The sequence below is a fragment of the Hemitrygon akajei genome, chromosome 22, assembly GCF_048418815.1.
Source record: "Hemitrygon akajei chromosome 22, sHemAka1.3, whole genome shotgun sequence".
In the NCBI taxonomy this organism is placed as follows: Eukaryota; Metazoa; Chordata; class Chondrichthyes; order Myliobatiformes; family Dasyatidae; genus Hemitrygon; species Hemitrygon akajei.
Genome location: NC_133145.1, coordinates 56,264,843 through 56,289,619, shown reverse-complemented (window position 1 = coordinate 56,289,619; position 24,777 = coordinate 56,264,843). Strand labels below are relative to the sequence as shown.

The 24,777-nt window shown below is 44.1% G+C and overlaps 1 long non-coding RNA gene across 1 annotated transcript in view; it reads left to right on the top strand.

Moving 5' to 3' along the window:
- Positions 1-865: 865 nt before the first annotated feature.
- LOC140714754 (uncharacterized) overlaps positions 866-24,777 on the top strand; it is a 37,560-nt gene continuing 13,648 nt past the window's right edge. The window contains exon 1 of the long non-coding RNA XR_012095990.1: positions 866-1,105. This is a non-coding gene — a long non-coding RNA (uncharacterized lncRNA). The remainder of the gene's footprint in view (positions 1,106-24,777) is intronic.

The following is a 24,777-nucleotide window of genomic DNA, read 5'->3' as shown; positions in this document are numbered from 1 at the left end:
ATCCACTGGTTTTCTGGTAATTTCCTCAAAAACCTCTATAAAATTGGTTAGACATGACCTACTATACACAAAGCCATGCTGACTATCCTTAATCAGTCCATGTCTATCTAAATACTCTTATAACCTGTCCCTTAGAATACCTTCCACTAACTTTCCCCCTACTGATGTCAGGCTCACTGGCCTGTGAGTTCCTCTGGAACCTCACCTGTTGCTATGGATGATTTAAATACCTCTGGTAGAGCCTACCAATTTCTGCCTGAGAAAACACCTTGTCAGATCCCTGGGGATTTATCCACCCTAATTTGCCTCAAGACAGCAAACACCCCCTTCTCTGCAATTTGTATGGAGTCCATGAAGTTGATGCCATCTTGCATCACCTCTATAGACTCTACGACTGACTACTGAGTAAATACAGACGGCAAAAAATGCAAGATCTCCCCCATCTCTTTTGGCTCGATGATTCTGATCTTTCAGGGGTCCAGTTCTGTCCCTTGCAATCCTTTTGCTCTTAACATATCTGTAGGATCCCTTAGGATTCTCCCTCACCTTGTCTCCTAGGCAACCACAGGCCTCTTTTTTAAAAGTCTTCCTGATTTCTTTCTCAAGTGTTCTCTTGCATTTCTTACACTCCGTAAGCACCCCATTTATTCCTACCTGCCCATACCTGTTATGCAGTTCCTTTGTTTTTTTTACTTAATTAGGGGCTAATTTTCGCCAAACTTTCGTGGGACTTATCAGTACCACTACCAAGTTCAAAGCCCCTGCATCACAGTCTCCTGAAAGTAGAAGTACAAGTAAATTCAAAATGAATCATTGTTCGTCGACATTCAAGTGACTGTTTTTTTAAACGCGCGTCTACAAACCGACTTTGAAAGTAACAGGTCACTGCGTCATTTTGGAATTTAAAATGCAAAGTCACCAGTTCAACAGAAATCGCTGATAGTAACATCTGCAGAGTAACTGTGAATGTGTGCGGCTGACGTCAGGATCCAACTCCGAGCGGGGGTGATGTCACAGAAACGTCGGAGTGACGCCCGGCGCGACGGAGAACGGAGCGGAGCCGGCTCATGGCGGTCACGCAGCTGCCCTTATCTCCCTTTGCCAGGTAATGCCGCTGGTTTGTCTCCCCGTGCCCAGCGGGGATCAGCAACACGAGCAATCTGCCACGTTAGTCAGGGCCACCGCTCGGCGCCGAGCCTGAATGTTCCTCGAGGTGTTAAGTGCCGTGTGCCTGAGTCAGCCAGGCCGATGAGAAACGCTGGGACGTGGGAAGAGTATGAAACATCGCCATCCTTGCAGCCACCCACTGAGTAATTTACATTATTTTATAAGAGGCTTAGTCACCGCGAACAATATGTTGCGCGCACATGTTTGCGGCGCAGATTAATGCTACTGTCCCAGTGTGATCCGCGGTATTAAAAAAAAATTAACACCAATGTAGCCGTGTGACGTTCCCCCCACCTTTCTAACCCGGGACAGAATCCAATCCGGTGTCGTGAATATCGATTTCTCCTTCCAGTTCACTATGGGCAACTCCTTAAATTCCGTCCGGATAGCCTCGAACGCGATTGCAGGAATATCGATTTATTACTGCAAAATAAAATCCCTCCCCCTCCCCTCTTCTTGTGTTGCCCTCTCTGGCCTCTCACCTCCCCTGACCTCCCCCCCCTCCCCTTTTCTCCTACACTCTACTCTCATATCGGGTTCCTTCCCCTCCAGTCCGTTACCTTTCCTGCCCACCTGGCTTCAGCTATCATCTTCTAGCTGTCCTCCATCGCCCCCCCCCACCCCCAACCACACACACATTTTTAAAATTCTGGCGCCTTCCCCTTCCTTCCCAGCCCTGACGAAGGGACTCAGCCTGAAATGTCACCTGTTAGATGCTGCCCGACCTGTCGAGTTCCTCCAGTATTTGGGAGTGTTGATGAGAGTTGTGTCTTGTTTGGCTTAGGGGGACCAGGAGTGACATCTAATGCTTAATTACATTGAGTGATAATTAATCAGCTTCTGCACTAGTAGAGCAAACAGTGTTGGATTGATACAAGTGTGTACTGTTCCTACGTCTATGAATCGAATTTATTTAAATCTTACATTCGTCCCACAACGCGAGGGAGTAAACATCTTTGCGTTATGACTCTGTTGCAGTATGCAGACATGTGAATTTAAAAGTCTAATGGCTTGTAGAAAGAAGCCGTCCCGTAGCCTGTTGGTCCTGGCTTTAATGCTGCGGTACCATTTGCCAGACAGAAGCAGCTGAAACCGTTTATGTTTGGGGTGACTGGTGTCCCTGATGATCATCCAGGCCTCCTTTATGCACCTGCTGTTATAAATGTCCTCAATGGAGGGAAGTTCGCATCCACAGATGTGCTGGGCTGTCCGTACCACTCTCTGCAGTGCCCAGCGATCGAGGTTGGCGCAGTTCCCGTACCAGGCGGTGATACTGCCAGTCAGGATGCTCTCAATGGTGCCCCCGTAGAAGGTCTTGAGGATTTGGAGGCTCATGCCAAACTTCTTCAGTCGCCAGAGCTGAAAGAGATGCTGTTGTGTTTTGTTTTGCCACACGGCCGGTGTGTACAGTCCAGGTGAGATCTCAGGTGATGTGTTAACTGAGGAACTTGAAACTACTCACCCTCTCAACCGCAGACCCATTAGTGTTGGTTGGGGTGAGACTGTCTCCATTCCTCCACAATCAGCTCTTTTGTGTTTATTGGACATTGAAGGAAGGTGTCGGGGTGCCAACCTCTCCGCCGTGGGCTGTCTCATCACTGCTAGGAATTAGGCTGATCAATGTCGTGTCATCTGCAAATTTGATCAGCAGATTTGGAGCTGTGTGTGGCAGTACAGTCGTGGGTGTAAAGGGAGTAGAGGAGGGGACTCGGGACACAACCCTGGGGGGGCGCCTGTGTTGAGAGTCAGGGGGGCAGAGGTGAGGCAGCCCATCCTTACCACCTGTGGGCGATCCAATAGGAAGTCCAGGATCCAGCTGCACAAGACAGGGTGTAGGCCGAGGTCTCTGAACTTCCTGTCAAGTCCAAAGGGAATTGTGGTGTTGATTGCTCCTGCCTTCCTGATGGCCCAGCCTCTTAAAATTCAGAGTAACACGTACAAACTGCTGCAGGAACTCGGCAAGCCATGCAGCATCTGCGAAGGGGAGTAAACAGTGGACATTTTGGCCCAGGACCCTCCTTTGGGACTGGAAAGGAAGGGAGAAGATGCCAGAATCAAAAAAAATGTTGGGGGAGGGGAAAGGGGACAAGCTAGTAGGTGATTGGTAGAAGAATGCAGATTATAGATCTGAGAAGATGGAATTGGATCGTGCTAGTTGAGGAAACCCCTCAATTATTGCAGTAGCGTATCATCAGGAGTGGCAACAGTCTGATTGCTTTTAAGGAATGTAAAGAAACACTACTTAAAGCATTGACTACAAATGTCAGAAAGAAAAGGTGTTGCACAGTTTATTCTTGTAAACATTTTTTATTATGAATAAAGTGTATTTTGATATATTAAAAAAAAACCCTTCCAATGCAACCAAAGAAGAGTGAACACAGGCCAGGGAGAGCACAGTAATGGTTTCCTGAAAGTGGCGTTGCTGGTGGACAGGGTGGTGAAGAAGGCGTTTGGCACACTGGTCAGGACATTTAGAATGGAAGCTGTGCCATCAGATTGCAGTTGTTGAAGACTTTGATGAGCCCGCATTTAGAACATTGCGCTTAGCCCTTCCGTCATTTGGCCAGAGGAACGATGCCAGATATTTCCTGTAGTGGGGGAGTCTCAGACCAGAGGGCATAGCCTCAAAATAGAAGGATGTCCCTTTAGAACAGAGATGAGGAGGAATTTCTTTAGCCAGAGGGCAATGAATCTGAGGAATTCATTGCCACACACTCTATGGAGGCCAAGTCATTGGGTCTATTTAAAGCAGAGGTTCATAGTTTCTTGATTAGTGAGGGCATCAATGGTTACAGAGAGACAGGAGGAGGTTGAGGTTAAAATCAGTCATGATCAAATGGCAGAGCAGACTCGATGGATCAAATGGTCTAATTCTGCTCCTATGTTTTATGGTCTTAAAGTGGGTTGATGCAAGACTAGTAACATTCAATAACCTGGAAAATCTGCTGGACAGCACAGTCCCAAGAGCACTGATGTGTTGAAATAACACCTCTGCCATCAGATTTCTGAACGCCTCATGAACCCATGAACATGACCTCACAATTTTACTATGTTTATTCATTTTTGTTACTATTGGTACTTTTTCACCTATTGCACTGCACTCTGCTGCCACAAACAACAGATTTCGTATCATGTGGTTGTGACAATGAACCTGATTCAGATTCTTAAATCACGTTAACATGGATTATTTCCCAGGACCTGGCCAAGTGCATCCTTGGACACTGTGATGCTGGCCCTCATCAATCAGGGCATTGGGTATAGGAGTTGGGATGTTTTGCTGAGGTTGCACCTTGAGTACAGAACAGTTTACTGCCAGGAAAGAAAATGGAGAGGTCCAGGCCCTTCCAAATGGATTTGTATCATCTTTAGCCACAGGTGAAGTTCCAAACGACCTGAGCGTGGCTGATGTATTATTATTAAGAACAGCAGCAAAGGTAGCCAGGGAACAAGCCAATGAGCCTGACATCAGTGGTGGGTAAGTCACTGGAGGAGATTGTGAGGGGCAGGATGTACCAATATCTGGAGCAGTGAAAATGGTTATAGATGGTCAGCTTTGTGCATGGGGGCAACACACAACAAAACGCTAGAGGAACTCAGCAGGTCAGGCGGCATCTATGGAGGGGAATTAACAGTCAATGTTTCGGGCCAAGACTGAAACGTTGATGGTTTATTCCTTTCCATAGATGCTGCCTGATCTGCTGAGATCCTCCAGTATTTTGTGTGTGTTGCTCTGGATTATCAGCATCTGCAGAATTTCTTGTGTTTGTGCATGGGAAACAGTGTCTCACAAACTGTGGAGAGTTTACTGTCTTGGCTGCATCCCAGTTTGATATGAAAACACCAATGCCTTGGAATGGGAAATCCTACAAAAAGTACGGGATGTGGCCCAGTCCATCACGGGTAAATCCCTCCCAAGCATTGAGTACGCCTACACGGAGCGTTGTCGCAGGAAAGCAGCGTCCATCATCAAGGACCAGTACCACCCAGCACATGTCCTCTTCTTGCTGAGGAAGATATAGAAGCCTCAGGACTCGTGCCCCCAGATTCAGAAATATTACTACCCCTCAACCATCAGGCTTTGAATCAGTGGGATAACTTCACTTCATCATTGAAATGTTTCCACATCCTATGGATTCACTTTCAATGACTCTTCATCTCATTCTGAATATTTAGTGCTGATTTATTTATTATTATTTCTTATTTCTTTTTATGTCTTTCGCAGGACGATTGAACACCCAAGTTGGTGTGGTCTTTCATTGATCCTATTATAGTTATTATTATGGACTTATTGAGCATGCTTGCAAGAAAATAAATCTCAGTGTTGTATATGGTGACATATGTAATTTGATAATCAATTTACTTTGAACTTTGATAAACTCGTCGTCAATGTGGACTTTTAACAAGGTAGGCTAGTCTGGAAGGTTAGATCGTGTAGGATCCAGGGTAACTAACTGGTTACACAGTTGCCTTGATGGAAGCAAGCTGAGTTTGATGGTTGGAGGTTGTTTCACAGACTGGAAGACTGTGACTAATGTACTGCAGGGATCGGTGCTGGGATCATTGTTGTTCATCATTTATATAAATGATTTGGATGAAAATGCACAAGGCATGGTTAGCAAGTTTAATGATGACATTAAAATAGGCGGTATTAAAGACTGTCAAGAAGGTTATCAAAAATTACTGGGTGAACTTGAATAGCTAGGTAAGTGGGCCAAGGAATGGTAAATGGTGCTCCGTTCTAATAAGTGCAAGGTGTTGCATTTTGGGAAGTCAAACTGAAGCAGGACTTTCACAGTGAATGGTGGGATCTGAGGACTGTTATAGAACAGAGGCACCAAGGAGTACAGGTGCATTGTTCTTTTAAAGTGCCATCACAAGTGGATAGGGTGATGAAGAAGGTGTTTCAAATGCTGGCTTTCATCAATCGGGCATTGGGTATAGGAGTTGGGACATTTTGGTGAGGTTGCACCTTGAGTACTGAACAGACTTGGTTGTGACATTATAAGCCATCAGTAAGCTTATCCCACTGATCAAGATCCCCCAGTAATTTTTGATAACCTTCTTGAGAGTCTTTCGAACCACTTATTTTAATACCAAAGGAGTGCAAAGGAGATTTTCAAGGATATTGCCAAGACTCAAGTGCCTGTGTAATAGTGTTCGGTTGGATAGGCTAGGAGTTTATTCCTTGGACTGATGGACATAGATAAGGTGAAAGTGCAGTCTCTTTTGCAGGGTAAGGATTGAAAAACTAGAGGGCACAGGTTTAAGGTGAGAGGGGAGAGATTTAAAAGGGACTGGAGGGACAATGTCTTCATGCAGAAGGTGGGGTGTATATGCAAGGAGCTGCCAGAGGGAATGGTTGAGATGGGTAGAATAAAGGTTTTGAACAGGCATGTAGACAGGGAAGGTTTAGAGGAGTGGGACAAGCTTAGATAGGCACATCGGTCAGCATGGACAAGTTAGTCAAACAGGCATATTTCAGTACTGAACAATATGACAGACACTGTGGCACAAAGACGAGATCAGAGATGTGGTATCCCACATTGGAGTGCCAGTACTGTTTGTATGGAGTGTCGGGAGTGTGATGAAATACTTTACCAATTGCCTGGATGAGTGCAATTCCAACAATATTCCAGTTTGAGATAAAGCACCTGATTGCTTCTCTCTTCACGATTGTGAACATTCATGCCCACCACGACCAGCACAGACTGTGCCTCATCCACAAAAAAGCAGAGGAAACTCACTTGTTTGCAGCGTCTTCCACGTTCACTCCCTGTATCCAGGACATCTTCAAGGAGTGATGCCTCAAAAAGGCAGTGTCCATCATTAGGGACCCCCATCACCCAGGACATGTCCTCTACTCATTGCTACCATCAGGAAGGAAATACAGGAGCCTAAAGGCACCAACTCAATTCAGGAACAGCTTCTTCCCCTCCGCCATCAGATTTCTGAATGGACAATGAATCCATGAACACTACCTCCCTACTTTTCTTTAAATTTCTGATTTTGCACTGATTATTTAATTTAACTATATGTTTGCTGTAATTTACAATGTTTTTCTCTATATTATGTATTGCATTGTACTGCTGCAAAGACAGCAAATTTCACGACATACGTCAGTGATATTAAACCTGATTCTCAAGTCGTCAAGTCAAGTCAACTTTTATTGTCATTTCGACCATAACTGCTGGTACAGTACATAGTAAAAATGAGACAACGTTTTTCAGGACCATGGTGTTACATGACATGGTACAAAAAACTAGACTGAACTACGTAATAAAAAAAAACACAGAGAAAGCTACACTAGACTACAGACCTACACTAGACTGCATAAAGTGCACAAAAACAGTGCAAGCATTACAATAAATAATAAACAGGACAGTAAGGCGAGGTGTCAGTCCAGGATTCGGGTATTGAGGAGTCTGATAGCCTGGGGGAAGAAACTGTTACATAGTCTGGTCGTGAGAGCCCGAATGCTTCGGAGCCTTTTACCAGACGGCAGGAGGGAGAAGAGATTGTATGAGGGGTGCATGGAGTCCTTCATAATGCTGTTTCCTTTGCGGATGCAGCGTGTAGTGTAAATGTCCGTGATGGCGGGAAGAGAGACCCCGATGATCTTCTCAGCTGACCTCACTATCCGCTGCAGGGTCTTGCAATCCGAGATGGTGCAATTTCTGAACCAGGCAGTGATGCAGCTGCTCAGGATACTCTCAATACAACCTCTGTAGAATGTGATGAGGATAGGGGGTGGGAGATGGACTTTCCTCGGCCTTCGCAAAAAGTAGAGACGCTGCTGGGCTTTCTTTGCTATGGAGCTGGTGTTGAGGGACCAGGTGGGATTCTCCATCAGGTGAAGACCAAGAAATTTTGTGCTGTTTACGATCTCTACCGAGGAGCCGTCGATGTTCAGCGGGGAATGGTCGCTCTGTGCCCTCCTGAAGTCAACAACCATCTCTTTTGTTTTGTTTACATTAAGAGACGGGTTGTTGGCTCTGCACCAGTCCACTAGCCACTGCATCTCCTCTCCGTAAGCTGACTCGTCGTTCTTACTGATAAGACCCACCACGGTCGTGTCATTGGTGAACTTGATGATGTGGTTCGAGTTGTGTGTTGCAGCACAGTCGTGGGTCAGCAGAGTGAACAGCAGTGGACTGAGCACACAGCCCTGGGGAGCCCCCGTGCTCAGTGTGATGGTGTTGGAGATGCTGCTCCCGATCCGGACTGAGGTTTCCCAGTCAGGAAGTCTAGGAGAATTCTGATTATGTATTATCAAGAAGATGGAGATACTCTCTGGAGCGCAGGAGAATGAGGGGAGATTTGATAGAGGTACTCAGGACTTTTCTACTAAGGTTGGGTGAGACTAGAACTAGAGGTCATGTAAGAGTGAAAGGTGAAATGTTTATGGGGAACATGATGTGGAGGTGTGAGTATGGAACGAGCTGCCAGCGAAAGTGGTGAATGTGAGTTTGATTTCAACATTTTAGACAAATTTGGATAACTACATGGATAGGAGGGGTATGGAGGGCTATAGTCCATGGATTCATAGGACTGGGCAGAATAATAGTTCAGCACAGGCTAGATGGGCCAAAGGGCCTGTTTCTGGTGCTGTAGTGCTCGGTGACTCTGTGACTCTAAGAACAGGGATGGCAGAGGTTTGGAAATATCTCCACTTGCAAATATTCATCCATCATTCACTCCCTTTGCAAGTATAATCCATAAGATATAGGAACAGAATTATGCCATTCGGCCCATTAGTTTTGCTCCGCCATTCCTCATGATTTATTATCCCTCTCAATTCCTTTCTTTTGCCTTCTCCATTACATCATTTTTGCTGGCTCTAAACCTTAGAACTCCTCACCCAATAACTCAAAGGACTGTCATCACAAGAACAGCCCACTCTGCTTCACAAGAGCTAAAGTTCGAAGTAAGTTTATTAGCAAAGTACATATATGTCACCATGTACAACCCTGAGATACTGCGAATGCGCATATGAGAATGCAAGTATAAGAAACAATCAAATCTATGAAAGACAAACAACCAACGTGCAAAAGACAACAAACTTTGCAAATACAAAAAGAAATAAATAAATAAGCAATACATATTGAGAACATGAGATGACGGGTCCTTAAAAGTGAATCTATAGGTTGTGTGCTGGGGTGAGTGAAGTTAATTCCCTCTGGTTCAAGATCATGATGGTTGAGGGGTAATAACTGTTCAGGAACCTGGTGGTGTGGCTCCTGTACCTCGTTTCTGATGGCAGCAGCAAGAAGAGAGCATGGCCTGGATGGTGGGGGTCCTGCAGGAGCACCAGGGTGTAGTGGTTAGAACAACGCCATTACAGCTTGGGGTGTTGGGGTTCAATTCCGATGCTGTCTGTAAGGAAGTTGTATGTTCTCCCTGTGAACCGTGTGGGTTTCCTCTCACAGTCCAAAGACATACAGGATAATAGAGTAATTGGTCATTGTAAGTTGTCCCGTGATAAGGCTAGTGTTAAGTAGGTGGGTGGCTAGGCAGTGAGGTTCAAGGAGCTGGTGTTTGATCTGCTTCCGTCTGGTAGGCACTTCAGATCCCTCCAGACTAAGACTAATAGGCACTGGAGAAGTTTTTTCCCTACTGCGGTCACTTTGCTGAACAGTTAACTGTCGGCTAACTATTACTTGGATTGCACTACCTGTATGTATAATCTATATTTTCATTTATATTTATCATTATTGTTATGAGCAGAGAGACAACATCTGCCGGAAGTAAATTCCTTGTATGTGCATAGGTACTTGGCGATTAAAGTCTGATTCTGATTTTGTGCTGCGTCGTGATGGATGCTGCTTTCCTGCGACAGTGCTCCACGTAGATGTGCTCGGTGGCGAGCTGCAGTCAGCACGAGGGGTGGTTCATCGGTGATGCAGCGCGAGGTTTTAACAGAGCACGGGTGCTTTCAGCTCTTCTCTGAGGGCTGAATGAAAGGTCGTTTGTTGGTGACGTAGAGCGAGGTTTAAAAAGGAGTTTGGGTGTTTTCGGCTCATTTTGGTGGGCTGCAATCAGCACGGGGCCAATAAAAAGAAGGGAGGTGTAAGCGGAGCGGCCATTGTTTGAGTGGGCTAGTGTTAGAGTGAGTAGTTGGCTGAACATGTTGGGCAAGAACAGGCTTGGGCGAGCACAGACTAAGTAAGTTATATTTCATGTTAGTACATAGCTAGTGCACTGAGAATGGGTCTGGAGGTAATAGATTGTTCTTTGTGTGAGATGTGGGAACTTTGGGAACTCCTGGATAACTACAGCTGCAGCTCCTTAGACACCGTGTTAAGGAAATATGTGCTCAACAATTAACTTGATGAGCTGATATGAGCTGTAGGGAGGTAATCACCCCTAAGTTGCAGGAGGCAGGTACCAGAGAGGGAAGGGGAATAAGCAGCCAGTGTAAAGTACCCCTCTGACTGTCTTCCTCATTACTAAGTACTGTCTGGGTACTGTTGAGGGGGAATGACCCACCAGAAAAGCCACAGTGACCGGGTCTCTGGCAGTGAGCCTGGATCTGTGGCTCAGGAGGGAAGGGTGAAGATGTGAAGGAGACATCTGGATGGTATGTTGCCTCCCAGCTGCAGGGTCAGGGATCTGTTGGATGAGGGCCACGGCATTCTAAAAGGGGAAGGGCGAACAACCGGAAGTCGTGGTACTTACGTTACGAATGACAAAGGTAGAAAAAGGGAGGAGGTCTTGAAGAGAGAATACAGGCAGAAAGCTGAAAATCAGGGACTCCTGCGTAGTAATCTCTGGACGGCTGCCTGTGCCATGTGCCAGTGAGAGTAAGAATAGGATGATTTGGCAATGGACGGGTTCCTGAAGAATTGGGGCAGGGACCAGTGTTTCAGGTTTCTGGATCATTGGGATCTCTTCTGGGGAAGGAGTGACCTGCACAAAAAGGATAGGTTGCACCTGAACCCAAGGGGGACCAACATCATTGTGGGCAAGTTTGCTAGAGCTGTAGAGGATTTAAACTAATTTGACAGGAATATGGAACCGGAGTATTAGGGTAAAGGGTGGAGCAGTTGATAGGGCAGTGTGTAGTGAGAGTGTGAGGAAGGACAGGCAGATAAGAGGGCAAAATTGCAGTCAGTGGGATGAGTTGAAATGTAAGATGGGGGCAAATTTGAAAAGGGTAATGGATGCAGCATTAAAAGTGTTATATTTGAATGCACTCAGTATACGGAATAACGTAGATGATCTTGTAGCGCAGTTAGTGACTGGCAGATATCACATTGTGTGAAACTCACTGAAGGTTAGAAGAATGAGGGAAAATCTCATTGAAATCTATTGAATATTGAAGGGCCTAGATAGTCTAGATGTGGAGAGAATGTTTCCTACAGTGGGGGAATCTAGGACTAGCGGGCACAGCCTCAGAATTGAGGGATATCCAGTTAGATCAGAGATGAGGAAAGATTTCTTTAGTCAGAGGGTGGAGAATCTGTGGAATTCATTGCCACAGACGCTGTGGAGGCCAAGTTATTGAGTATATTTAAACGAAGGTTAGTACTTTCTTGATTAGGAAGGGTATATTTAAGGTGGAGGTTGATAGTTTCTTGATTAATCAGGGCATGAAGAGTTACAGGAAGAAGGCAGGGGAATGGGGTTGAGAGGGATAATGAATCAGCCATGATGGCATGGCGGAGAAAACTCGATGGGCTGAATGGTGAAATTCGGCTTCTCTGTCTTACAGTGGAGAGGGCTTTACCTGTGATGGACTGGGCTGTATCCATTACTTGTTGTAGGCTTTTCTGTTTAAGGGCATTGCTGTTTCCATACCAGGCTGTGATGCAACCTGTCAGTATACCCTCCACTGCACTTCTATAGAAGTTGGTCAGGGTTTTAGATGACATGCGGAATCTTCACAAACTTCTGCTGCCGTGTTTTCTTCGTAACGGCACTTACATACTGCACCCTGGGCAGAGCCTCTGAAGTGATAACACAGAGGAACTTAAAGCTGCTGACCCTCTCCACCTCTGATCCCCAGGTGAGGACTGGCTCATGGACCTCTGGTTTCCTCCTGCTGAGGTCAATAATCAGCTCCTTGGTCCTGCAGACATTGACGGAGAGGTTGCTGTTGTGGCACCACTCAGCCAGATTTTTAATTTCGTCACCACCTTTGATTTGGTCAATGACAGTGTGTTGTCAGCAAACAAATATGGCATTAGAGCCGTGCTTAGCCTCAAAATACCGTAGGGGTAAAGTGAGTAGAGCAGGGGGCAAAGCACACAGCCTGGTGGTGCACCCGTGCTGATGGAGATTGTGGAGGAGATGTTGTTGCCAATCTGACAGACTGGGATCTGCATGTGAGGAAGTTGGGGATCCAATTGCACAAAGGGGTACCGAGGCCAACGTCTTGAAGCTTATTGATTAGTTTTGGGAGGGGATGATAGCACTGAGTGCCGAGCTGTAGACAGTGAAGAACATTCTGATGTGCTCACCTTCCCTGTCCAGATGTACCTGGGCTAAGTGAAGAGCCAATAAAATGGCACCTGCTGTTGACTTGTCAAGTTGAAGTGGATCCAAGTCACTTCTCAGGCAGGAGTTGAAATGTGTTCAACAATCAACTTGACAAGGTTCAAGAAAAAAATTCGTCATACCTACTTTGCAATTTAATCTCAGGGCTAACATTTTACCTTTTTTTTACTGGATCAGCGATTTCGCAACGTACAAAACTTGGGAGAAATTTCATCATCATCATGTGCCGTGTTGTATGCCGTGGGCGACCATGATCTTCCATCTGTCTTTATTAGAACTCAACAAATTAAACTTTTCAAAACTTTTGCCTGCCCATCCCTTGATGTAACTCATGAATGTCATGTGCTATCAACTGCGACTGTTTCTTCCATCAGTTTATCCCATCATTGCAAGATGTTCGAGCTTCTTCCTCAGTACATGTCCCAGAAATTCCAGCTGCTGTTTCCTGATTTATGATATTGGCCCTCTTCTTATTCCGGCTTTTCACGACACTTCCTCGTTCGTCACTCTGTCCTTCCACAATATTTTTATCATTCTTCTTAAAAATTACTTTTCTGCAGTTTTGAGTCTTCCCTCATTTTGCTTTGATATTGTCCAGCGTTCACTTCTATAGTTTAGTGTGGAATGAAAGTAGCACCGCAACACTTGGAGTTTCATACCCATAGAAGTTATGTCATTCTTTAGTATCTTGCTCAAACGCGCATTTAGCAACCCCAATCCTCCTCGTAATTTCAACATCAGCCCTATCGTCAGATGTTATTGTGCTCCCTAAGTCATTGAACTTCCATGTTTGTTTAATTGTTTCATTACTCACTTTAAGTTTGCTGGGGAATGATTTAACCAAACAATTCAATAAATCCTGAAACAAAATGACGAGTTTTACTGGTAACCATTAAACCACCAGATCATCATAAAGCCCACCTGCTCACTCATCTCCCTCACTGAAGGAAGTGCGTGATGAACGGAGCCTCGGCCCAAAGCGTCGATTGTTTATTACTCTCCACGGATGCTGCCTGACCTACTGAATTCGTCCAGCGTTTTGTGTGTGTAGCATCTGCAGAATCTCTTTATTGTCTGGTTGATAGGCAACTCCAGACCCTCAATAATGTGTACTCTTGACTAAAATGAAGTCACAAAAGATTCTGCAACAACAAAAATCTGCTGGAGGAATTCTGTGGGTCGAGTAGCATCTGTAGGAGGAGAGGCACTGTCGACATTTCAGGTCAGAACCCTGCATAGCATAGAAAGTCACCAAGATCAGAGTCAATTTGAAATGTTCATTAAAGGTCAAACTTAGGAACAATTATGAAACTCTGTAAGGGCAATAATATAAACAGATTACCTCTGGCAAGTGAATGTCAGGTTGGACAGCATAAGGCTGGTCATCTTGCTCAAATCTCCTCCACTGTTGCAATTTGTGATGAAATTAAAGCAATATATATTTTTTAAATTGACAAGAAATAAAGTGTAAAAAAATATTTTGCTGACATTGACAGAACATAAATTTAACCCATTTATCTGTGTTATTAAGGTGGAGATGACATGAAATGGAACATATAGTCCTCTTAAAAGTAGCCTTGTACAATGGATGTAGAAGAAAGGGAAGTAGGTCCCACACCAGATTCAAGAACAATTCCTACTCTACAATCATTAGGGTCCTGAGCTGGAGTGGATGGCTTTATTCTCCACTACTCTGATTCTATAACCTACAGACTCACTTTTCAAGGACTCTTTGCAACTCATATTCTCAGTATTTGTTTTTATTTGCACGGTTTCACTTCGTCTGCACATTGGTTGTTAATCTTTGTTACGTATAGTTTTTCATAAAATTCTACTGCATTTCTTTTTCTCCAAGAAAGTGATTCTCAAGGTAGTAAATGGTAACATACATGTGCTTTACTTTGAAGTATTCTGCCAGTTAATACGATCAGAGTAGAGGTAAATATTGGAGTTGTAGTTTTCTACCTGATTCCCCATATCCCTTTAATTCTCTGTAAGCCAAAGATCTGTCTCACCCTTGAATACACTTCATGACTCAGCATTCACAGCTCACCGTGGGTGGAGAATTCCAGAGATTTTCAACTACTGAGAAGAAATTCTTCCTCATTCAATGATAACCCTTTATCTTCAGATAATAGGACCTTAGGATCATGCAGCCACTGAGTGAAGCCCTTCGGCCCATTGGCTGAAGTTTGTGCTGGTTGTCAATCACCCAGATATGCCAATTCTGCATTAAGTGAAGCTTCTAAATGACATATTGGGGTGCTGGTGGTGGGGGGAGGTGGGGAATGTCCTTACAGCACCTCAAGGCTTAAGTACATTTATTATTACAGTACATACCTGTCACCATACACTACTCTGACATTCTTGTGGGCATTCAGAGTAGATACAAATAAACTCAATAGAATCAGTGAAAAACTATACTCAAAGGTGGACAATGTGCAATAGAAGACAAACTGCAATAATAACAACAATAATAAATAAATCAGTAATAAATAATACTGAGAACATGAGTTGTAGAGTCCTTGAAATTGAGTCCATAGGTTGTGAAATGGGTTCAGTGTTGAGGTGGGTAAAGTTATCTACACTGAAAAAAGGATCTAGTGCTTTCCTGGTGTACGTGACGAATGAACTCTTCTCGGGATTCCAGCGGGGTACAGGTATCGATTTCAACCGGCATTTCGATGACAAGCTCTGCCATCCTCATCAGGGATGATGCCTGGGTTCTTTGGCCCAACCTCTTTGTGTCTTCCAAGTTGCCTATCAGAGCTATCTGACTTACCTGTGTTTGGTCCATATCCCTCCACACTTCCTATCCACGTCCCTGTCCAAATGTCACGATGGTACCCACCCCTCCCACGTTCTCTGCCGTCCACATACATACCGTCCTCCGTGTGGTAAAAATTACCCCTCAGGTCTCTTCTAAATCTTTTCCGTCTCACTTTAAAGTTATGCCCGTTAGCTTGGACCCTGGGGAAAAGACTGTGGCTGTTCACCTTTTCCATGCCTCGATTTTATAAACCTCTGAAAGGGCACCCCTTAGCCTCCTGTACTCCAGGGAAAAAAAAGTCTAGGCCTACCCGGTGTCTCCTACTTCAAACATTGCTTAGAAGTTCTCCCTGTGGCCAAGTGGGCTTCCTCCGGGTCCGGTTTCCTCCCACATTCCAAAGATGTACGGTTAGCGTTAGTGAGTTGTGGGCAGGCTTTGTTGCTCCAGAAGCATTGCATCCTGTAACATCTCGACAGCAAAGGTACCATTTCTTTGGCTCTTCACTCAACCCTGCAACATCTGGACAGTGAAGGTGCATACATCAGATGCTCTTTATCAACTACAGCTTGGCATTCAACACTATCATCCCTTCAAAACTAATCAATAGGCTTCAAGACCTTGGCCACAATACCTCCTTGTACAACTGGATCTTCGATTTCCTCATTTGCAGACCCCAGTCACTTCAGATTGGCAACAGCATCTCCTCCAAAAGCTCCGTCAGTAAAGGTGAATCACAGGGCTGTGTGCTTAGCCCCCTGCTCTACTCACTTTATACGTATGACTGTGTGGCTAAGCACAGCTCTGATGTCATATTTAGTTTGCTGATGACACCACTGTCATTGGCCAAATCAAATGTGTCAGTATATAGGAGAGAGATTGAAACTCTGACTGAATTGTCAACAATGACAATTTCTCCTTCAATGTCAGCAAGACCAAGGAGCTGACTGTTAACTTCAGGAGAAGGAAACCAGAGGTCCATAAGCCAGTCCTCATCGGGGGATCAGAGGTGGAGAAGGCCAGCAACTTTAAATTCCACTGTGTTGTCATTTCAGAGGATGTGTCCTGGGTCCAGCGTGCAAGTGCGATTATGAAGAAAGCACAGCAGCACCCCTACTTCCTTAGAAATTTGTGAAGATTCGGAATGACATCTAAAGCTTTGACAAACTTCTATAGATATGTGGTGGAGAGTATATTGACAAGTGCAGCATAGCCTGGTATGGAAACATCAATGCCCTTGAACAGAAACTCCTACAAAAACTAGCAGATATGGCCCAGTACATCACAGGTAAAGACCCCGCCCCAACCACCACTGAGGACATCTACAGGGAGCACTGTCGCAGGAAAGCAAGAACAGGCACCACCCAGGCCACGTTCTCTTCCGTCTCGCTGCTGCCGTCAGGAAGGTGGTACAGAAGACCTTCTTCCCACACCACCAGTTATTACTCACAGCACCAGTTTGAGGAACAGTTATTACACTTCAACCATCACACTCTCAAACCTTTGGGATAACTTTACTCACCTTCATTCACTCCATCACTGAACTTTTCCCACAACCAATGGAATCTTTATCTCACGTTCTGGATATTTATTTCTCATTTGTTTATTTACTCTCTTTCGTACTTGCACAGTTTGCTGTCCTTTTCACACGGGTTGTTGGTCCATCCTGTTGGGTGCAGTCTTTCATTGATTCGATTGTGTTTCTTGGATTTACTGTGCGTGCCTGCAAAAAAATAATAATCTGAGCGTTATATATTGGGACATATTGTACTTTGATAATAAATTTACTTTGAAGACTTGCAGGCTGCCCAGTACAATCATCATTGATTTGATTTGACACAAATAATGCATTTCATTGTGTGCTTTGATGTACATGTAACAAATAAAGCTAATCTTTATTCTTTCTTTCACCCCATCTCCCACTTGTATTTACAAGCAGATCTTCTAGGTGCATTTGGCCTTACACATACTCTACTGAGTCTCTCTTACCACTTAATTGCTCTGTTCTGGCTTTACTATAAATTAAAATCACTAACCATAATGATTCTTTGGTAATTGAAAGTCAAAAGATTGCAAGTGCAGGAAATGTGGAAAAAGGACAATGGTGTGGACACATTTATCAGGAGTGTTGCATATGCAGGACCCTCAGCTTTGTCACGGATTCCTCCCAACCATCCCATAATCTCTTTGCCCCCCCCTTCCCCCACCACCAGAGAGGAGATACCATAGCACAGGGGTGTCAAACTCATTTTAGGTCACGGGCCGGATTGAGCAAAATGTAGCTTCACGCGGGCCGGATCAGTCGGACGCATGCGAATGCAGCTTTCGTTGCCTCCGTTTTTTCAGCCTGCTCTCATGTGTCTCAGTCTCTGCTATAACTACAAAGTGTTTCACTTTACAAATTCCGTTTCTTATGAAGAAGACTGTCGAATAAACACTAAAAACCCTGAAACCTGGTACCTGAATAAACTCAGCATTAGCCATATCATACGCCATAGGCGCTTCGATTACTGGGGCCAGCTTTAATAGTAATTAGATATTATCTCACGGGCCAAAGATAATTCCACCGCGGGCCTTGAGTTTGACATATATGCCATAGCATTAGGACAAGGACTGTTAGGATGGGAACCAGCTTCTTTCCCCAGGCTGTGAGACTGCTGAACCACCTAAGTATCATCATGTATGAAGTTTACTGTTTACTTCTCAAACTTGTGTCCTAAATGCACCTTGTGCTAAATGTCAATCATCTGGAATAGATTTTAATATCTGGAGTAACTTTATGTGTTGTGCACCTTGGTGTGGAGGAACGTTGTTCCGTTTGGTGGTATACATGTATACATTTCAATGACAATAGACTGCACTTGAACCTCTCAACTGATCAGGCAACATTAGTGGGAAAAAAAGAGTTAATGTTTCACATCGAATCAATTCAGCAGAACTGGGGATGCAAGTGGGGAGAGAGACAGAAGATAGACAATAGGTGCAGGAGTAGGCCATTCGGCCCTTCTAGCCAGCACCGCCATTCACTGTGATCATGACTGATCATACACAATCAGTACCCCGTTCCTGCCCTCTCCCCATATCCCTTGACCCCGCTATCTATAAGTGCTCCATCTAACTTTCTCTTGTATGCATCCAGAGACTTGGCCTCCACTGCCTTCTGGGGCAGAGCATTCCACATATCCACCACTCTCTGGGTGAAAAAGTTTTTCCGCATCTCTGTTCTAAATGGCCTACCCCTTATTCTTAAACTGTGGCCTCTAGTTTGGACTCACCCATCAGCGGGAACATGCTTCCTGCCTCCAGTGTGTCCAATCCCTTAATAATCTTATATGTTTCAATCAGATCCCCTCTCATCCTTCTAAATTCCAGTGTATACAAGCCCAGTCGCTCCAATCTTTCAACATATGACAGTCCCGCCATTCTGGGAATTAACCTTGTGAACCTACGCTGCACTCCCTCAATAGCAAGAATGTCCTTCCTCAAATTTGGAGACCAAAACTGCACACAATATCCCAGGTGGGGTCTCACCAGGGCCCTGTACAGCTGCAGAAGGACCTCTTTACTCCTATACTCAATTCCTCTTGTTATAAAAGCCAGCATGCCACTAGCTTTCTTCACTGCTTGCTGTACTTGCATGCTTGCTTTCATTGACTGATGTACAAGAACACCTAGATCTCGTTGTACTTACCCTTTTCCTAACTTGACTCCATTTAGATAGTAATCTGCCTTCCTGTTCTTGCCACCAAAGTGGATAACCTCACATTTATCCACATTAAACTGCATCTGCCATACATTTGCCCACTCACCCAACCTGTCCAAGTCACCCTGCATTCTCATAACATCCTCCTGACATTTCACACTGCCACCCAGCTTTGTGTCATCAGCAAATTTGCTAATGTTACTTTTAATCCCTTCATCTAAATCATTAATGTATATTATAAACAGCTGCGGTCCCAGCACCGAACCTTGCGGTACCCCACTGGTCACAGCCTGCCATTCCGAAAGGGACACGTTAATCACTACTCTTTGTTTCCTGTCAGCCAGCCAATTTTCAATCCATGTTAGTACTCTGCCCCCAATACCATGTGCCCTAATTTTGCCCACTAATCTCCTATGTGGGACTTTATCAAAAGCTTTCTGGAAGTCCAGGTACACTACATCCACTGGCTCTCCCTTGTCCATTTTCATAGTTACATCCTCAAAAAACTCCAGAAGATTAGTCAAGCATGATTTTCCCTTCATAAATCCATGCTGACTCGGACTGATCCTTCTACTGCTATCCAAATGTGTCGTAATTTCCTCTTTTATAATTGACTCCAGCATCTTTCCCACCACTGACGTCAGGCTAATTGGTCTATAATTCCCTATTTTCTCTCTCCCTCCTTTCTTGAAAAGTGGGACATTAGCCACCCTCCAATCAGCAGGAACTGTTCCTGAATCTATAGAACATTGGAAAATGATTACCAATGCGTCCGCGATTTCTAGAGCCACCTCTTTAATTACCCTGAGATGCAGACCATCAGGTCCCGGGGACTTATCAGCCTTCAGACTCAACAGTCTATCCAACACCGTTTCTTGTCTAATATAAATTTCCTTCAGTTCATCCTTTACCCTAGTTCTTTTGGCCACTATTACATCTGGGAGATTGTTTGTGTCTTCCCTAGTGAAGACAGATCCAAAGTACCTGTTCAACTCATCAGCCATTTCCTTGTTCCCCATAATAAATTCACCCGTTTCTGTCTTCAATGGCCCAATTTTGGTCTTAACTATTTTTTTGCTATTCACATACCTAAAGAAGCTTTTACTATCCTCCTTTATATTCTTGGCTAGTTTACCTTCATACCTCATTTTTTCTTGGCGTATTGTCTTTTTTGTTATTTTCTGTTGCTCTTTAAAAGCTTCCCAGTCCTCCGGTTTCCCGCTCATCTTTGCTATGTTATACTTCTTCTCTTTTACTTTTATACTGCCCTTTACTTCCCTCGTCAGCCACGGCCGCCCCTTACTCCCCTTAGGATCTTTCTTCCTCTTTGGAATGAACCGATCCTGCACCTTCTGCATTATTCCCAGAAATACCTCCCATTTTTGTTCCACTGTCTTCCCTGCTAGGGTATTGTTCCATTGAACTTTGGCCAGTTCCTCCCTCATAGCTCCATAGTTCCCTTTGTTCAACTGTGATACTGACACATCCGGTTTTCCCTTCTTCTCAAATTGTAGTTTAAAACATATCATATTATGGTCACTATAAGAGAGACAGACAGAATATAAGAGAGAATATGAGACAGAGTGAGAGAGACAGAGACAGTGTTAGTTCAAGGCTCTTTACATGCTCTGGTGGACATTTACACCAAAGCCATTGTCTAATTCAACTTTTCATTACTGATTGTTAGAGGACAAGAGGCTCCTGCCTACATTCATCTGGAAAAGGTTAGAATGATTTTTCTCAGGGGATGAGCCAGTTTCATTATAATAGTCACTAGCAGCAGAGTACAATAATCACTGTTCACATCATTCTACCTGCCCACATTTTGGCTTCAATTGCAAAATGTTCACTGCTTCTTCAGCATTAAAGCCTGAGCCTCGTGACGTTACTCTCTTCACCTGCAGTGCATAGTTTCCCATTGAAAATTAAGGTCATTAAGAGTGTACTGTTTGCAGTGAAATCATATCCACAAACTGCCTCTAACCACTATGTTTATGCAGAAAATAATATTTAATTCAGGGAATTTGAGGAATAATTATGGAAGGAGACTGGTGAAGACACATTCTGTGATTAAGGAGGTCACGCTCAGCAGACTAGGAGAGAATCGGTCAAAGTAAGCCGTTGCAATGATACTATCATTTACTATTTTTAGATTTTGTGTTAGACTATTTCTGAATTGCTTCTCTAGAGCATTACCCAAAGTGCAGTAACTAGCATTTTTGCCCATTATAGAAAGTTATGGGATTAAATTATACATGAGCTCAAAACCCAGCTAAACGTGTGTACAGTGTTCCTTCAGTCAGGGTTGCTTTCCTTCAAAAAGACTTTGTACCAAAGATGGCCCAGACGGTCATCTGCAGCCTGCAACCTCAGCGGGAACCACCAATACCACAGCAGACTCAGCCCTTTCCTAAGTTTTATGATTATTTAAAGATTAGCTTTATTTGTCACACATGCATCGAAACATACAGTGAAATGTGTAATTTTGCATCAAATCAAATCAGCGAGGACTGTGTTGGGCTGCCTGCAAGTGTTGGCACCCTTCTGCTGCCAGCGTACTGAAGCATGCCCACAACTCACCAACCCTAATCATTCGTCTTTGGAATGTGGGTGGTGACTGGAACTCTAGAGACCATAAGAGCACAAGATATAGGAGCTGAATTAGGCCATTTGGGCCATCAAATCTACTTCACCATTTCATCATGGCTGATCCAATTTTCCTCTCAGCCCCAATCTCCTGCCTTCTCCCCGTATCCCTTCATGTCTTGATCAATCAAGAGCCTATTGACCACTGCCTTAAAAATACATGAAGACTTGGCCTCCACAGGCAAAGAATATCACAGATTCACCGGTCTCTAGCTAAAGAAATTCTTCCTCGTCTTTGTTCTAAGTGGACAACCCTCTATTTTCAGGCTGTGTCCTCTGGTCTTAGGCTCCCCACCATAGGAAACATTCTCTTCACATCCACTCTTATCAGGCCTTTCATCATTCGATAGGTTTCAATGAGGGCACTCCTAGTTCTTCTGAATTCTAGTGAATACAGGCCCAGAGCCATCAAATGCTCCAAATATGACAAGCCTTTCAATCCCGGAATCATTTTTGTGAACCTCCTTTGAATGCTCTCCAATGTCATCGCACCCATTTCTTATATAAGGGGCCCGATTAAGACAGAAAAGAACTCAAGAAGGCATTATGAAGGACCCCATGCACCCCTCATACAATCTCTTCTTCCTCCTGCCGTCTGGGAAAAGGCTCCGAAGCATTCGGGCTCTCATGACCAGACTATGTAACAGTTTCTTCCCCCAAGCTATCAGACTCCTCAATACCCGAATCCTGGACTGACACCTTGCCCTACTGTCCTGTTTATTATTTATTGTAATGCCTGCACTGTTTTTGTGCACTTTATGCAGTCCAGTGTAGGTCTGTAGTCTAGTGTAGCTTTCTTTGTTTTTTTATTATGTAGTTCAGTCTAGTTTTTTGTACTGTGTCATGTAACACCATGGTCCTGAAAAACGTCTCATTTTTACTGTGCACTGTACCAGCAGTTATGGCCGAAATGGCAATAAAAGTTGACTTGACTTGAATTATGAAAGCCAGCAGAAGTCATGAAAAGGCCTTGGCAAGTAGGATTAAAAAGAACCCACAGTGCCTATAAAAAGTATTAACCTCCCCCCCCCACCCCCTCCAGAAGTTTTCATGTTTTATTGTTTTACAATATTCAATCACAGTGGATTTAATTTGACTTTTTTGACACTGATCAACAGGACAGACTCTTTTGTGTCAAAGTGAAAGCAAATTTCTACAAATTGCTCTGAGTTTATTGCAATTATTAAACACAAAATAATTACATAATTACTCATCGTCTTCAAGTCAGTATTTAGTAGATGTACTTTTGGTACCAATTACAGCCTTGAGTCTGTGTGGATAGGTGCTTATCAGCTTTACACATCTGGACACTGCAATTTTTCCCCATTCTTTACAAAACTGCTCAACCTCTGTCAGATTGTATGGGAATCGTGAGTGAACAGCCCTTTTCAAATCCAGCCACAGATTCTCAGTTGGGTTGAGGTCTGGACTCTGACTTGGTCACTTCAGGACATTAACTTTGTTGTTTTTAAGCTATTCCTGTATAGCTTTGGCTTTATTTATTTCCAGAAGACGTTCAATAAGGTGTCGCACAAGAGACTTATAAGTAAGATACGGATGCATGGAGCAGAGGAAGTGTATTGGCATGGATAGTGGATTGGTTAACCAATAGAAGGTAGAGAGTTGGTATAAATGGGTGTTTCTCCGGTTGGCAGTCGGTGGTGAGTGGGGTGCCGCAGGGGTCGGTGCTGGGCCAGCAGCTGTTTACCATTTACATTGATGATTTGGAAGAGAGTACTGAGTATAGTGTAGCAAAATTTGCTGATGACACTAAACTGAGTGGAAAAGCAAATTGTACAGAGGATGTGGAGAGTCTGCAGAGGGATATAGATAGGTTAAGTGAGTGGGCCAAGGTCTGGCAGATGGAATACAACATTGGTAAATGCCAGATCATCCACTTTGGAAGGAATAATAGAAGAGCAGATTATTATTTAAATGGTGAAAGATTGCAGCATGCTGTTGTGCAGAGGGACTTGTGCATGAATCACAAAAAGTTGGCTTACAGGTATAACAATTTATTAAGAAGGCAAATGGAATGTTGGCCTTCATTGCTAGAGGGATTGAATTCAAGAGCAGGGAGGTCATGCTGCAACTATACAGGGTACTGGTGAGGCCACACCTGGAGTACTGTGTGCAGTTCTGGTCTCTATACTTGAGGAAGAATATAATGGTTTTGCAGGCAGTGCAGAGGAGGTTCACCAGGTTGATTCCAGAGATGAAGGGGTTAACCTATGAGGAGAGATTGAGCCACCTGGGACTATACTCTCTGGAATTCAGAAGAATAAGAGGAGATCTTATGGAAACATACAAAATTTTGAAAGGGATAGATAAGATAGAAGTAGGAAAGTTGTTTCCATTGATAGGTGAGACTAGAACTAGAGGGATATTGCCTCCAGATTCTGGGGAGAAGATTTAGGATGGAGATGATGAGAAACTTTTTCCCAGAGAGTGGTGAATCTGTGGAATTCTCTGCCCAGGGAAGCATTTGAGGCTTCTTCACTGAATATATTTAAGACACAGTTAGATTTTTACATAGTAAGGAAATTAAGGGTAATGGGGAAAAGACAGGTAGATGGAGCTGAGTTACAGACAGATCAGCCATGACCTTATTGAATGACAGGGCAGGCTCAACGGGCCAGATGGCCTACTCCTGCTCCTATTTCTTAAGTTCTTAGGCTTGGGGTCATTGTCTTGCTGGAAAACAAATCTTCTCCCAAGTCACAGTTCTCTTGCAGACTGCATCAGGTTTTCCTCCAGGATTTTCCTGTATTTTGCTGCATTAATTTTACCCCCTTACCTTCACAATCCTTCCAGGACCTGCTGCAGTGAAGCATCCCCACAGCGTGATGCAGCCACCACCATGCTTCACGATACGGATGGTGTGTTTTGATGATGTGCAGTGTTTTGCTTATGCCAAACATAACATTTATGTAGTTTGATGGGCAAAATTTTGGTTTCTGAAGAACCTCCTTCCAGCTGACTTTAGTCTCCCACATGC